Raw genomic sequence first — 16,236 nt, 5'->3', positions numbered from 1 at the left:
CAGTTTGATTATAGTGAAATTCCGTCATTATTGTGATGGAGACTGGACATAGGTTGCATTGCACTTAGCAGTTGAACCAAGATACATCTTGGTGTGATTCTCTCTTTCTCTTCTACTCCATTACTATTTCTGTTGCGTAGGAGACAAAATTGAAAAATATCTCCTCACCAGTTACGAGACAAAAAGAAAATGTCTCTTGACTAGTGACGAGACAAAAAGCAGAAATATCTCCTGGAGTTATTCTAAAAGGCAGAAAGTGACACACAGCAAAAAAGGGGCTAAGATTCAACCCCCCTTCTCTTAGCCACTGATAACCGTCAAACATCATTTATTTATTAAAAATATTATTTGTACACTAAAATCAATCACTAAAATTAGTATCAATTTATTTAACTATTTATGTATAAATTACATCTATTCAATTTATTTTTAATGTATATTTATATTCCAACATATATTTTATACTCGTGACTAATGTTAACATATACCTAATATAGTTATGGAAGAAGGGACAAAAATACATCTGCAAGTTCACACACTGGACACAACTACACTTCAATCATTTTTTTTTTGTGACTGAAATAAATTAAACAAAGAAAAACAAAACAAACAAAACAAGGAACTGCTTAAATAGAGGGGCAGTCCCGTTTAAGACTACTCCTAAACTCCTCCCAAGGTGAAAGAAGCTCCACATGCGAAAGTTGTAACTTCATCGCCACTTTGCCATAGTATCTGTCACCGTGTTTGCATCTCTCATAATCAAACGAAAGTCAACACGCCAATTCCAATGCATGATATCTCTTATTTTGAGCACCAATGGATCAATAAATCCAAAACCATCTTGAGTAACAAGATTAAATGCTTCCACACAATCCGTCTCACAAATAACATCTCGTTGACCCACATCCCAAGCTAAGAGATATCCTCTCCAAATAGCAAACAATTCTCCTTGAAGAATACTATTACTCTCAATCATTCCCAAACACCCCCTTTGCCAACTCCCATTACAATCTCTAATAACACAAGCAAAACCAACACTATCACCTGAACCAAAATAACTAGCATCACAATTAATCTTAAAAGTACCAATGGATGGGGGATTCCAAAAACCATTTAGAGTAGAGGGAAGGGACATACGTTGTAATTCAAAAATATTCCTAAACTCCTTTTCTGAAGTTAATGCCAGACAAATCACTTTTTTCGGAGGCCAAGTTTCATGGGGATTAAATATGTCATTATTCCTTGCTCGCCATATCCACCAAAGTCCCGAAAAGAACTTGAACGGATGCTCTCTGCTATGGTACAAGAACCAGTTCTTCAAATCCAAAGGATGACAAGAAATATCCAACCTATGCCAGACAAGCTGAGCTTTTGGACAATCCCAAATACAATGTAAAATCAATTCCTAGCTAGAAAGACATCTTGGACACCTATCCGATGACGACATCCCTCTTCTAAAGCGAAAACTTGCAGTAGGAAGAGCCTCCTTAAGACACAACCAAGCCAAAAACTTATGCTTTTCCGGAACAAGCTGATGCCAAAGCCAAAGCCAATTCTCCTGCTCCTCCCAACCAAACAGTTGCTTACACAACCACAAGTAACCATTGCGTGAGTTATAGACTTTGGCAGCAGACCCACTCTAATACCAACCCACTTCCGGATCTGCTTGTTCATCTGGATTGTAAGAGAGAATATTACCTTTCAGATTTTGAGATAAAGGAGAATAAAGAGTATCCAAATGCCACCTACCAACCGACCAAATATCCTGTATCCGGAGATTCGAATCAGAAATGTGAACATAATCCATCTCATTAGATAACCGTCCTTCTCTCCTCCAGCTAGAAAACCAAAAATTCTGGTTCAAATCTCCAATACACCAAGCAAACCCATCCTTCAACACTTCCCAAGCCTTGCAAAGACACCTCCAAATGGGAGAGTCCTTGTTCTTAGGATAACTAAAACAGTCATATAGAGATGATCGGTACTTGGCATCCAACAATTGGACCCATAGCTTGTTTGGCTGCTGGAAAAAAGTCCAAACTAGCTTCCCAAAAAGTGCAATATTTACACAATAAGGATCTCTAATCCCCAAACCTCCATATTTTTTTGGAGTAACCAGTACCTTCCAACTAACAAGATTCAATCCTCTTCCATCAACTTGTCCTTTCCAAAGAAAATTCCTCATCATAGACTCCAATTTACTAATGATTCCTTTGGGAAAAATCGAGACCTACATCGGGTACGTGGAAATAGCGACGGCAACAGAATTAACCAAGCAGAGTCTACCAGCCCGATTGAGTAAACTTCCTTTCCAGCTTGCTAGCCTACTTCGAATCTTATCCAGGACACCATTGAAAGCTGAACGAGTCACCCTAGAATGGCTAAGGATAACTCCAAGATACTTGCCCAAGTCCTGAAAAAATCTGATAGAGGATACCCCAGTGAAAACCTCTTTCCTTGTTGCAGAGACATTCTTAGAGCAAAGCGCTTTAGACTTCTCCACATTAATCTTCATCCCAGATGCTTTGCAAAAAGTCTCTAAAACCAACATCATATTTTGCACTTGTCTCTTTGTAGCTTTACAGAATAGAAGCAAGTCATCCGCAAACATTAAGTGGGATATTCTTGGTCCCCCTCTAGAAATAGCAACCGGCTCCCACAAGCCCAAATCAACCTGATGACTAATAAAGCATGCCAATCGCTCCATACACAACACAAAAAGATAGGGTGACATAGGGTCTCCTTGTCTAAGACCTCGGCTAGGAGTAAAGCCATTCAGACGACTCCCATTCCAAAGAATAGATAAAAAAGAAGCAGTGACACAATTCATAATCAAATTAAGTGTAGGAATAGGAAAACCAAAGCTCTTAAGGGTATGAGCTAAAAACCTCCAGTCAACTCTGTTATAAGCTTTCTCCAGATCAATCTTAAAGGCCAATGTGCCTTTCTTTGATTTAGTCTTCTTCATAAAATGGATGACTTCTTGAGCAATAATGATGTTGTCAGGAGTTTCTCGTCCCGGAATAAATCCTCCTTGAAGCGGGCCAACAATCTCCGCAAGATGAGGACGAAGCCTATTAACAAGGACCTTCGTGATGATCTTGTAAACAACATTGCCGAGACTAATCGGCCTAAAATCTTTCATAGATACCGGTGATTCAACCTTTGGAATGAGAACCAGTAAAGTCTCCAACATTCTCGGATTAAGAGTAACACCGGAGAATGCCTGCTTAACCATCTTCCAAACATCAAGACCAATGATCTCCCAATATTCTTTGAAGAAGAAAGCTTGAAATCCATCAAGACCTGGAGCTTTAAAAGAGTTCATGTGAAAAACAGCTGTTCTGACTTCCTCCATAGTAACTGGTGCCGTAAGATTATTGCAAGCTTCCTCATTCAGAGAAGGAAGAGGCATATCACCAAGGCAACCCAAATCAACATCATCCAAATGACAGAATAAGCTTTTATAGAAAGACTCTGCTTTTTGACTCAGAACCTCTGAATCAGTTTCCCACACTCCATCCTTGAGAAAAAGGCCATGAATCTTATTATGCTTCCTTCGCGCAAGAGTTTGAATATGAAAGAATCTTGTATTCCTATCCCCGAACCTAACTGATGAGCGGATAATTTGTACGCTTTTTGGCATTATTTTTAGTATGTTTTTAGTATGATCTAGTTAGTTTTTAGTATATTTTTATTAGTTTTTAGTTAAAATTCACTTTTCTGGACTTTACTATGAGTTTGTGTGTTTTTCTGTGATTTCAGGTATTTTCTGGCTGAAATTGAGGGACCTGAGCAAAAATCTGATTTAGAGACTGAAAAGGACTGCAGATGCTGTTGGATTCTGACCTCCCTGCACTCGAAGTGAATTTTCTGGAGCTACAGAAGCCCAATTGGCGCGCTCTCAACGGCGTTGGAAAGTAGACATCCTGGGCTTTCCAGCAATATATGATAGTCCATACTTTGGCCAAGATTTGATGGCCCAAACCGGCGTTCAAAGTCACCCTCAGAATTTCCAGCGTTAAACGCCCAGAATGGCACCAAAATGGGAGTTAAACGCCCAAACTGGCACAAAAGCTGGCGTTTAACTCCAAGAAGAGTCTCTACACGAAAATGCTTCATTGCTCAGCCCAAGCACACACCAAGTGGGCCCGGAAGTGGATTTTTATGTCATTTACTCATCTCTGTACACCCTAGGCTACTAGTTCTCTATATATAGGACCTTTTACTATTGTATTGAGAGAGCTTTTGATCATGTTTTTATGATTGAACTCACTTTGGGAGGCTGGCCATTCGGCCATGCCTAGACCTTGTTCTTATGTATTTTCAACGGTGGAGTTTCTACACACCATAGATTAAGGTGTGGAGCTCTGCTGTACCTCGAGTATTAATGCAATTACTATTGTTCTTCTATTCAATTCCGCTTGTTCTTTGTCCAAGATATCACTTGTTCTTCAACTTGATGAATGTGATGATCCGTGACACTCATCATCATTCTCACCTATGAACGTGTGACTGACAACCACCTCCGTTCTACCTTAGATTGGGTGAATATCTCTTGGATTCCTGATACACGATGCATGGTTGATCGCCTGACAACCGAGTGCTCGCCTGACAAACGAGCCAGCCATTCCGTGAGATCAGAGTCTTCGTGGTATAGGCAAGAACTGATGGCGGCATTCAAGAGAATCCGGAAGGTCTAACCTTGTCTGTGGTATTCTGAGTAGGATTCAATGATTGAATGACTGTGACGTGCTTCAAACTCCTAGCAGGCGGGGCGTTAGTGACAGACGCAAAAGAATCACTGGATTCTATTCCGGCCTGACCGAGAACCGACAGATGGATAGCCGTGCCGTGACAGGGTGCGTTGAACATTTCCACTGAGAGGATGGGAGGTAGCCACTGACAACGGTGAAACCCTTGCATAAGCTTGCCATGGAAAGGAGTAAGAAGGATTGGATGAAGACAGTAGGAAAGCAGAGAGACGGAAGGGAAAGCATCTTCATACGCTTATCTGAAGCTCTCACCAATGATATACATAAGTATCTCTATCTTTATCTTTATGTTTTATTCATCATCTATACCCAATTGAGTCTGCCTGACTAAGATTTACAAGGTGACCATAGCTTGCTTCATACCAACAATCTCCGTGGGATCGACCCTTACTCGCGTAAGGTTTATTACTTGGACGACCCAGTGCACTTGCTGGTTAGTTGTGCGGAGTTGTGTAGAGATCACGATTTCGCGCACCAAGTTTTTGGCGTCGTTGCCGGGGATTGTTTTGAGTATGGACAACTGACGGTTCATCTTGTTGCTTAGATTAGGTATTTTTCTTCAGAGTTCTTAAGAATGAGTTCTAGAGTTTCATGATGATCTGTTGAAATCTGGTTGGCTGAGAAGCCATGTCTAATCTTATTGGACCGAGGTTTCAACTTATCATCACAAGAGCTTATTGATTTCTATCAATCTTGCTGTTGGAGCAATGATCTGCTAAGGCTTGGCTGGCATTTGCCATGTCTAGTGTTTTGGACCGAAGCTTTCTTTGAAAACTTGGCTGGCTGTGAAGCCATGTCTGATTCCTGGACCGGAGTCTTAGACTAGCATTGCAATGATTCCTGGAATTCAAACTAAGAATTCTGAAACCTTTATTTTCTAGTTTCATATAATTTTCGAAAAAAGCACAAAAAAAATTACAAAATCATAAAAACCAAAAATATTTTATGTTTCTTGTTTAAGTCTAGTGTCTAATTTTAAGTTTGGTGTCTTGCATGCATTGTTTATTTGATCTTGGTTCTATTTTCAAGTCAATAGTACAGGGAACTGAAGATTCAGAACATGCAGCAGAGGAATTTCACAGAAAAAGCTGGGCGTTCAAAACGCCTAGTGAAGAAGGACAGACTGGCGTTTAAACGCCAGCCAGGGTACCTGGTTGGGCGTTTAACGCCCAAAAAGGTAGTGCATTGGGCATTAAATGCCAGAATGTGCACCATTCTGGGCGTTTAACGCCAGGACGGCACAAGGGGGAGGATTTTGTTTTCAAACCAATTTTTTTCAAGTTTTCAAAGTTTTTCAAAATCAAATCTTTTTCAAATCATATCTTTTCAATCAAATGTTTTCAAAATCAATTTCTTTCCTTTTTCAAAGATACTTACTAACAATTAATGATTTGATTGAACATCTCAAATTTATTGCCTTTTCTGTTGAGAAAGGTTTAATGTTTGGATCATATCTTTTCTTGTTAGGCAAGTCATTAATTTTTAAAATCAAATCTTTTTTTTTAAATTGTTTTCAAATCATATCTTCTCAATCACATATTTTTAAAACCAATCATATCTTCTTAACCTCATCTTCTTCAAAATAGTTTTCAATTAAATCCTTTTCATTTCTAATTTCAAATTATTTTTCAAAAATCACTTGATTTCTTTCCCACCTCTATTTTCGAAAATCAATTAGTGTTTTTCAAAATATTTTCAAAATCTTTCACTCAATTTTCGAAAATTTCTTCCTCTCTTCCCACATCCTTCTACTTATGGAGTACCACTCCTTCTCAATGCACAATTCGAACTCTCTTTGACTAAGTTCGAATTCTTCTACCTGTTCCTTCTAATTTTCTTTTCCTCTGACACCTCAAGGAATCTCTATACTGTGACATAGAGGATTCCACATTTTCTTGTTCTCTTCTCTTTCATATGAGCAGGAACAAAGACAAAGGCATTCTTGTTGAAGCTGATCCTGAACCTGAAAGGACCTTGAAGCGAAAGCTAAGAGAAGCCAAAGCACAACTCTCTGTAGAGGACCTAACAGAAATCTTCAAAGAAGAAGAACCCATGACAGCCGAAAACAACAACAATGCCAATAATGCAAGGAAGGTGCTGGGTGACTTTACTGCACCTACTCCCGACTTCTATGGGAGAAGCATCTCTATCCCTGCCAATGGAGCAAACAACTTTGAGCTTAAGCCTCAATTAGTTTCTCTAATGCAACAGAATTGCAAGTTCCATGGACTTCCATTGGAAGATCCTCATCAGTTCTTAGCTGAATTCTTGCAAATCTGTGACACTGTCAAGACTAATGGGGTTGACCCTGAAGTCTACAGACTTATGCTATTCCCTTTTGCTGTAAGAGACAGAGCTAGGACATGGTTGGACTCACAACCTAAAGAAAGCCTAGACTCATGGGAAAAGCTAGTCAATGCCTTCTTGGCAAAGTTCTTTCCACCTCAAAAATTGAGTAAGCTTAGAGTGGAAGTCCAAACCTTCAGACAGAAGGATGGAGAATCCCTCTATGAAGCTTGGGAAAGATACAAACAATTAATCAGAAAATGTCCTTCTGACATGCTTTCTGAATGGAGCATCATAGGTATTTTCTATGATGGTCTCTCTGAACTATCCAAGATGTCTTTGGATAGCTCTGCTGGAGGATCTCTTCATCTGAAGAAGACGCCTACAGAAGCTCAAGAACTAATTGAAATGGTTGCAAATAACCAATTCATGTACACTTCTGAAAGGAATCCTGTGAACAATGGGACAAATCAGAAGAAAGGAGTTCTTGAGATTAATACTCTGAATGCCATATTGGCTCAGAACAAGATATTGACTCAACAAGTCAATTTGATTTCTCAAAGCCTGTCTGGAATGCAAAATGCACCAAGCAGTACTAAGGATGCTTCATCTGAAGAAGAAGCTTATGATCCTGAGAACCCTTCAATGGAAGAGGTGAATTACCTGGGAGAACCCTATGGAAACACCTATAATTCTTCATGGAGAAATCAACCAAATTTCTCATGGAAGGATCAACAGAGACCTCAACAAGGTTTCAACAACAATAATGGTGGAAGAAACAGGTTTAGCAATAGCAAGCCTTTTCCATCATCTTCTCAGCAACAGACAGAGAATTCTAAGCAGAACCCCTCTGACTTAGCAACCATGGTCTCTGATCTAATCAAAACCACTCAAAGTTTCATGACTGAAACAAGGTCCTCCATTAGAAATTTGGAGGCACAAGTGGGACAGCTGAGCAAGAAAGTTACTGAACTCCCTCCTAGTACTCTCCCAAGCAACACAGAAAAAAATCCAAAAGGAGAGTGCAAGGCCATCAACATGGCCGAATTTGGAGAGGAAGGAGAGGAAGTGAACGCCACTGAGGAAGACCTCAGTGGGCGTGCACTGACCTCCACTGAGTTCCCCAATAAGGAACCATGGGAATCTGAGGCTCAAAATGAGACCATAGAGATTCCATTGGACTTACTTCTGCCCTTCATGAGCTCTGATGAGTATTCTTCCTCTGAAGAGGATGAGTATGTCACTGAAGAGCAAGTTGCCAAATACCTTGGAGCAATCATGAAGCTAAATGACAAGTTATTTGGAAATGAGACTTGGGAGGATGAACCCCCTTTGCTCACCAAAGAACTGGATGACTTGTCTAGGCAGAAATTACCTCAAAAGAGACAAGATCTTGGGAAGTTTTCAATACCTTGTACCATAGGCACCATGACCTTCAAAAAGGCTCTGTGTGACTTAGGGTCAAGTGTAAACCTCATGCCTCTCTCTGTAATGGAGAAGCTAGGGATCTTTGAGGTGCAAGCTGCAAGAATCTCACTAGAGATGGCAGACAATTCAAGAAAACAAGCTTATGGACTTGTAGAGGATGTTCTGGTAAAAATTGAAGACCATTATATCCCTACTGATTTCATAGTCCTAGAGACTGGGAAATGCATGGATGAATCTATCATCCTTGGCAGACCCTTCCTAGCCACAGCAAAGGCTGTGATTGATGTTGATAGAGGTGAACTGATCATTCAAGTGAATGAAGAATCCTTTGTGTTTAAGGCTCAAGGATATCCCTCTGTCACCATGGAGAGGAAGCATGAAGAGCTTCTCTCAAAACAGAGTCAAACAAAGCCCCCACAGTCAAACTCTAAGTTTGGTGTTGGGAGGCCACAACCAAACTCTAAGTTTGGTGTTGAACCCCCACATTCAAACTCTAAGTTTGGTGTTGGGAGGTTCCAACATTGCTCTGAGTATCTGTGAGGGTCCATGAGAGCCCTCTGTCAAGCTACTGACATTAAAGAAGCGCTTGTTGGGAGGCAACCCAATGTTATATTTTATCTATTTTCTTTTGTTATTTTATGTTTTTTGTAGGTTGATGATCATGAGAAGTCACAAAATTAATTGAAAAAGCAAAAACAGAATGAAAAACAGGAAGAAAAACAGCACACCCTGGAGGAAGAACCTACTGGCGTTTAAACGCCAGTAAGGTTAGCAGTTGGGCGTTTAACGCCCAGTCTGGCACCATTCTGGGCGTTTAACGCCAGAAAGGGGCACCAGACTGGCGTTAAACGCCAGGAAAGGGCAAGAACCTGGCGTTAAACGCCAGAAAGGGGCACCAGCCCGGCGTTTAACGCCAGAATTGGCTCAAAACGTGGTTTTTCATGCCATTTGGTGCAGGGATGACTTTTCCTTGACACCTCAGGATCTGTGGACCCCACAGGATCCCCACTAACCCCACCACTCTCTCTTCTTCTTCACCCATTCACCAATCACCTCAATACCTCTTCCCCAAAAACCCTTCACCTATCAAATCCCATCTTTCTCTTCACCACTCACATCCATCCTTCATAAAACCCCACCTACCTCACCCTTCAAATTCAAACCACTTTCCCTCCTAAACCCACCCATACATGACCGAACCATGAGCCCCCCCTCTCCTATATAAACCCTTCTTCACCCCTTCATTTTCACACACCCTAAACACTACTTCCTCCCCTTTTTGGCCGAAACACAAAGCCATTCCCTTCTTCCTCATTTCTTCTTCTTCCACTCTCTTCTTTCTTCTTTTGCTCGAGGACGAGCAAACCTTTTAAGTTTGGTGTGGTAAAAGCATTGCTTTTTGTTTTTCTATAACCATTTATGGCATCCAAGGCCGGAGAAACCTCTAGAAAGAGGAAAGGGAAGGCAAAAGCTTCCACCTCCGAGTCATGGGAGATGGAGAGATTCATCTCAAGGGTGCATCAAGACCACTTCTATGAAGTTGTGGCCTTGAAGAAGGTGATCCCCGAGGTCCCTTTTTCACTCAAAAAGAGTGAATATCCGGAGATCCGACATGAGATCCGAAGAAGAGGTTGGGAAGTTCTCACCAACCCCATTCAACAAGTCGGAATCTTGATGGTTCAAGAGTTCTATGCCAATGCATGGATCACCAAGAACCATGATCAAAGTGTGAACCCGGATACAAAGAATTGGCTTACTATGGTTCGGGGGAAATACTTGGATTTTAGTCCGGAAAATGTAAGGTTAGCATTCAACTTGCCCATGATGCAAGGAGATGAACATCCTTACACTAGAAGGGTCAACTTTGATCAAAGGTTGGACCAAGTCCTCACTGACATTTGTGAAGAGGGCGCCCAATGGAAGAGAGATTCAAGAGGGAAGCCGGTTCAATTAAGAAGGCATGACCTCAAGCCCGTGGCTAGAGGATGGTTGGAGTTTATCCAACGCTCAATCATTCCCACTAGCAACCGGTCTGAAGTTACTCTAGACCGGGCCATCATGATTCATAGCATCATGATTGGAGAAGAAGTGGAAGTTCATGAGGTTATAGCCCAAGAACTCTATAAGGTGGCGGACAAGTCCTCTACCTTAGCAAGGTTAGCCTTTCCTCACCTCATTTGTCACCTCTGTTATTCAGTGGGAGTTGACATAGAGGGAGACATCCCCATTGATGAGGACAAGCCCATCACTAAGAAAAGGATGGAGCAAACAAGAGACCCCTCTCATCATGAGATCCCTGAGATGCCTCAAGGGATACACTTTCCTCCACAAGATTATTGGGAGCAAATTAACACCTCCCTAGGAGAATTGAGTTCCAACATGGGACAACTAAGGGTGGAGCACCAAGAACATTCCATCCTCCTCCATGAAATTAGAGAAGATCAAAGAGTCATGAGAGAGGAACAACAAAGACAAGGAAGAGACATTAAGGAGCTCAAGCACTCCATAAGACCTTCAAGAGGAAGAACAAGCCGCCATCACTAAGGTGGACCCGTTCTTTAATCTTCTTGTTCTTTATTTTCTTGTTTTTTTTCGAAAATTTATGCTTTATGTTTGTCCATGTTTGTGTCTTATGATCATTAGTGTCTTAGTATCTATGCCTTAAAGTTATGAATGTCCTATGAATCCATCACCTTTCTTAAATAAACAAATGTTCTTAATTGAAAAAGAAAAGAATTGCATGAATTTTGAATTTTATAACAGTTTAATTATTTTGATGTGGTGGCAACACTTTTGTTCTCTGAATGTATGCTTAAACAGTGCATATGTCTTTTGAATTTGTGGTTCATGAATGTTGGCTCTTGAAAGAATGATGAAAAAGGAGACATCTTACTGAGGATCTGAAAAATCATAAAAATGATTCTTGAAGCAAGAAAAAGCAGTGAATACAAAAAAAAAGAAGCAAGCGAAAAAAGAAAAAAAAACGAAAAAGAAAGAGAAAAAGAAATAAAGTTGTGATCCAAGGCAAAAAGAGTGTGCTTAAGAACCCTGGACACCTCTAATTGGGGACTCTAGCAAAGCTAAGTCACAATCTGAAAAGGTTCACCCAATTATGTGTCTGTGGCATGTATGTATCCGGTGGTAATACTGGAAGACAGAGTGCTTTGGGCCACGGCCAAGACTCAATAAGTAGCTGTGTTCAAAAATCATCATACTTAACTAGGAGAATCAATGACACTATCTGGATTCTGAGTTCTTAAAGAAGCCAATTATTCTGAATTTCAAAGGATAGAGTGAGATGCCAAAACTATTCAGAGGCAAAAAGCTAAAAGCCCCGCTCATCTAATTGATACTGATCTTCATAGATGTTTTTGGAATTCATTGCATATTCTCTTCTTTTTTATCTTATTTGATCTTCAGTTGCTTGAGGACAAGCAACAATTTAAGTTTGGTGTTGTGATGAGCGGATAATTTGTACGCTTTTTGGCATTGTTTTTAGTATGTTTTTAGTATGATCTAGTTAGTTTTTAGTATATTTTTATTAGTTTTTAGTTAAAATTCACTTTTCTGAACTTTACTATGAGTTTGTGTGTTTTTCTGTGATTTCAGGTATTTTCTGGCTGAAATTGAGGGACCTGAGCAAAAATCTGATTCAGAGACTGAAAAGGACTGCAGATGCTGTTGGATTATGACCTCCCTGCACTCGAAGTGGATTTTCTGGAGCTACAGAAGCCCAATTGGCGCGCTCTCAACGGCGTTGGAAAGTAGACATCCTGGGCTTTCCAGCAATATATAATAGTCCATACTTTGGCCAAGATTTGATGGCCCAAACCGGCGTTCAAAGTCACCCTCAGAATTTCCAGCGTTAAACGCCCAGAATGGCACCAAAATGGGAGTTAAACGCCCAAACTGGCACAAAAGCTGGCGTTTAACTCCAAGAAGAGTCTCTACACGAAAATGCTTCATTGCTCAGCCCAAGCACACACCAAGTGGGCCCGGAAGTGGATTTTTATGTCATTTACTCATCTCTGTACACCCTAGGCTACTAGTTCTCTATATATAGGACCTTTTACTATTGTATTGAGAGAGCTTTTGATCATGTTTTTATGATTGAACTCACTTTGGGAGGCTGGCCATTCGGCCATGCCTAGACCTTGTTCTTATGTATTTTCAACGGTGGAGTTTCTACACACCATAGATTAAGGTGTGGAGCTCTGCTGTACCTCGAGTATTAATGCAATTACTATTGTTCTTCTATTCAATTCCGCTTGTTCTTTGTCCAAGATATCACTTGTTCTTCAACTTGATGAATGTGATGATCCGTGACACTCATCATCATTCTCACCTATGAACGTGTGACTGACAACCACCTCCGTTCTACCTTAGATTGGGTGAATATCTCTTGGATTCCTGATACACGATGCATGGTTGATCGCCTGACAACCGAGTGCTCGCCTGACAAACGAGCCAGCCATTCCGTGAGATCAGAGTCTTCGTGGTATAGGCAAGAACTGATGGCGGCATTCAAGAGAATCCGGAAGGTCTAACCTTGTCTGTGGTATTCTGAGTAGGATTCAATGATTGAATGACTGTGACGTGCTTCAAACTCCTAGCAGGCGGGGCGTTAGTGACAGACGCAAAAGAATCACTGGATTCTATTCCGGCCTGACCGAGAACCGACAGATGGATAGCCGTGCCGTGACAGGGTGCGTTGAACATTTCCACTGAGAGGATGGGAGGTAGCCACTGACAACGGTGAAACCCTTGCATAAGCTTGCCATGGAAAGGAGTAAGAAGGATTGGATGAAGACAGTAGGAAAGCAGAGAGACGGAAGGGAAAGCATCTTCATACGCTTATCTGAAGCTCTCACCAATGATATACATAAGTATCTCTATCTTTATCTTTATGTTTTATTCATCATCTATACCCAATTGAGTCTGCCTGACTAAGATTTACAAGGTGACCATAGCTTGCTTCATACCAACAATCTCCGTGGGATCGACCCTTACTCGCGTAAGGTTTATTACTTGGACGACCCAGTGCACTTGCTGGTTAGTCGTGCGGAGTTGTGTAGAGATCACGATTTCGCGCACCACTAACCCACTGCTCTCTGGACTTTTGGAATCATATGAGCTCTTCTTGCACTAGAGTATTATTATAATCATCAAGCAACTGTTGCTCTTTCTGACGCAAATAAATACTATCCACCACTTCCAAACGCTTTTGTAAATAATTAATCTGCTGCTCTAATTCACATTTCTTAACAAAAATGTTACCAAATACCTTCGAGTTAAACTCTAGTGAATTCTTCTGTACTTCCGAAAGCTTGCCATGAATCCCTCTATTACCAGACCACCATGACTGGTTCACAATATCCCTATACCCAGGATGAGTATCCCAAGCAACAACAAATTGGAAAGGTCGATTCCCTTTAGGCTGAGGACAACCTTTACAATGCACCAGAATAGGGAAATGATTAGACTGAAGCCTATTTAAAATTTCTGCATAAGCCTTTGGAAAGATAGATAACCAACTACTATTTATACAGACTCGATCAAGCTTTTTTGCCATGTCAACATAATTTTTCACCCTTCTGTACCAAGAAAATTGCCTCCCAATAGTCTTCAGATCAAACAAACCACTATCCCCTAATGAAGTAGCAAGCATGTCTGCTCTTTGATGAGAAAATTGACAGCCTTTAGATTCATGAGAAAATTTGACTTCATTAAAATCACCAAGAACAATCCAAGGTCCTTGAAAAACCATGGATTGTGCAACAAGATAATCCCAAAGGAGAATCCTTTTCTTAAATTGAGGACTGCCATAAATACCACTACACCTCCAAATTAAATTATCAAAGTGAACCTCAACAGTAACACCCTGATCAAAAGCATCAATGAACTTACAACAAACACCCTTCATAGAGGATAGAAACCAAATACCTCCCTTATGCCCCTCTGCTTCTACTATACCAACAGAGTGATACCCTAACCTTTCCCAAAATAATTTTAAATGCTGAAAAAGGGAGTGAGTTTCAACCACAATAAAGAAAACAGGTCTAAATTTCTTAACAAGTTCCTTACAATGCACCTGGGCTAACTTATTAGAAGCACCCCTAATATTCCAAACAATCATATTTAAACTATCCATAAATAATAGGGACAGAATAAATAAGAACATAAGCTCTAAACAGAATCACCAACCTCAATAGGTGGTTTGTCCTACGGTACTAGCACACTCTGATCTTTAATAATTGCCACCTTCGGACCTCCTGACACTGCACCTGCCATGCTTCCATCTACTAAAGTTTTCTCCGTTGTGCCACCATTTTTATCAACTGGCGAGTTCTGCAAGGAGGAAGGCCGAGGACGCTTTCGTAGAGAAATTCCACGACGTGCAGGAGTTCTGCGCGATGGAGATGGCGCAATTTCATGTTTTTCTCGCTTCCCCATCCTAATGCCAATTGATTTGCCTCCATCACCATGCAAATTGGGCCTTGGAACCCTTCTTGAACCAAACTTGTGCTGCTTTCCATCTTGGTCCTTCAAACCTGATGACTGGCCCATTGTGAATTTTTCCTTACGCAGCACTTGTTGCCAGCCCTCTTCATCATCCATGCATGCCTCATTAACATGACCATCAGGCACGTGAGGAGCCAATGATTCCATAACCACATCCTTCCCTTTAACAACTCCTAATTTCTCACACAAATTACGAGGATTCTCACCTAAATCACGAGCTTCTGATTCAGCCTCTTTTTGAATCTCATGATTGTTGTGTGGCACTAGTGTCGGGGATTCATTATTTTTTCCATCACCAAAGGAATTTCCGTTTCCTTCCAAGGACTCCTTCTCCATGCACAACGATTTATCATGCCCATACCGTGCACAAGTAGCACAAATCAACTATAAACTCTCATACTCCACTTCATAAGTCACACCCTCCACTATAATATGTTTAATTACAGGCAACTCAAGATTAATTTGAACACAAGCTCGGGCATATTTTCCTCTTTCTGCAAGCTTAGTGGCCAAATCTACTTTCACCAGAATCCCTATTGCAAAAGCAATTCGCAGCATTGCTTGTTCCTGGTAGCACCAAATTGGAAGTCCCGAGACTCGAATCCATACCAGCGTTGATCCAAAGGATTTTTCGCATGGCCTAAAATCCACATCCCATGGCTTTACTGCAACATAGTGACCGTCTATCAACCACGGGCCACCAAGAATGACTTTCTCACGATCTGCAGCAATATCAAATTTAACCAAAAAATATCCAAACCCCACATCCAACAAATCAAACCCTCCTTTGATGCGTCATACTATCCGAAGCTTATGCATGAGAGCCGTGTAGCCATAATGCTTATCCAACACCTTGATCACGATGGCTTCCTTATAAGGTTTAGCCAGACAGCTCTTTGCCTCCTTGGTAAAATTGACACTTGGTGGACGAGAATCACCCTGCTTACCTGTGACCGTCGCGATACCATCCCCAGATAAAGACCCTACACACCCACCCACGCTCTCCCCCTTATCTCTTCCGATGGCATGACCATCTTCCTCACCGTCTTTCACCCTCAACTGCTCGCCCCTGCTCTCTCCTTCTCTCATTCTCCTTGAGTACGGAGTACGTACTCTTTCTCTGCTACACTTCAGTCATTTAATGAGTCATGCGTGCATAGTATTTATATACTCCGGCAGACACAGTATTTTCATGTTTATTCTTTTTAGGAAGAAGGGACAAAAA

At 41.0% G+C, this 16,236-nt stretch overlaps 1 non-coding gene and 1 pseudogene across 1 annotated transcript; both read right to left on the bottom strand.

Annotated features, from left to right (window-relative positions):
- Positions 1-626: 626 nt before the first annotated feature.
- LOC130933753 (uncharacterized) lies at positions 627-16,100 on the bottom strand (annotated as a pseudogene).
- Positions 7,233-7,340, bottom strand: LOC130937225 (small nucleolar RNA R71). The gene has a single exon (XR_009068452.1). It is a non-coding gene; the product is annotated as a small nucleolar RNA R71 (small nucleolar RNA).
- Positions 16,101-16,236: the final 136 nt, after the last annotated feature.

This window comes from Arachis stenosperma, chromosome 6 (genome assembly GCF_014773155.1).
Source record: "Arachis stenosperma cultivar V10309 chromosome 6, arast.V10309.gnm1.PFL2, whole genome shotgun sequence".
NCBI lineage: Eukaryota > Viridiplantae > Streptophyta > Magnoliopsida > Fabales > Fabaceae > Arachis > Arachis stenosperma.
Note: the sequence above shows the minus strand (reverse complement) of the source record. Positions and strands in the feature narration are given on the sequence as shown.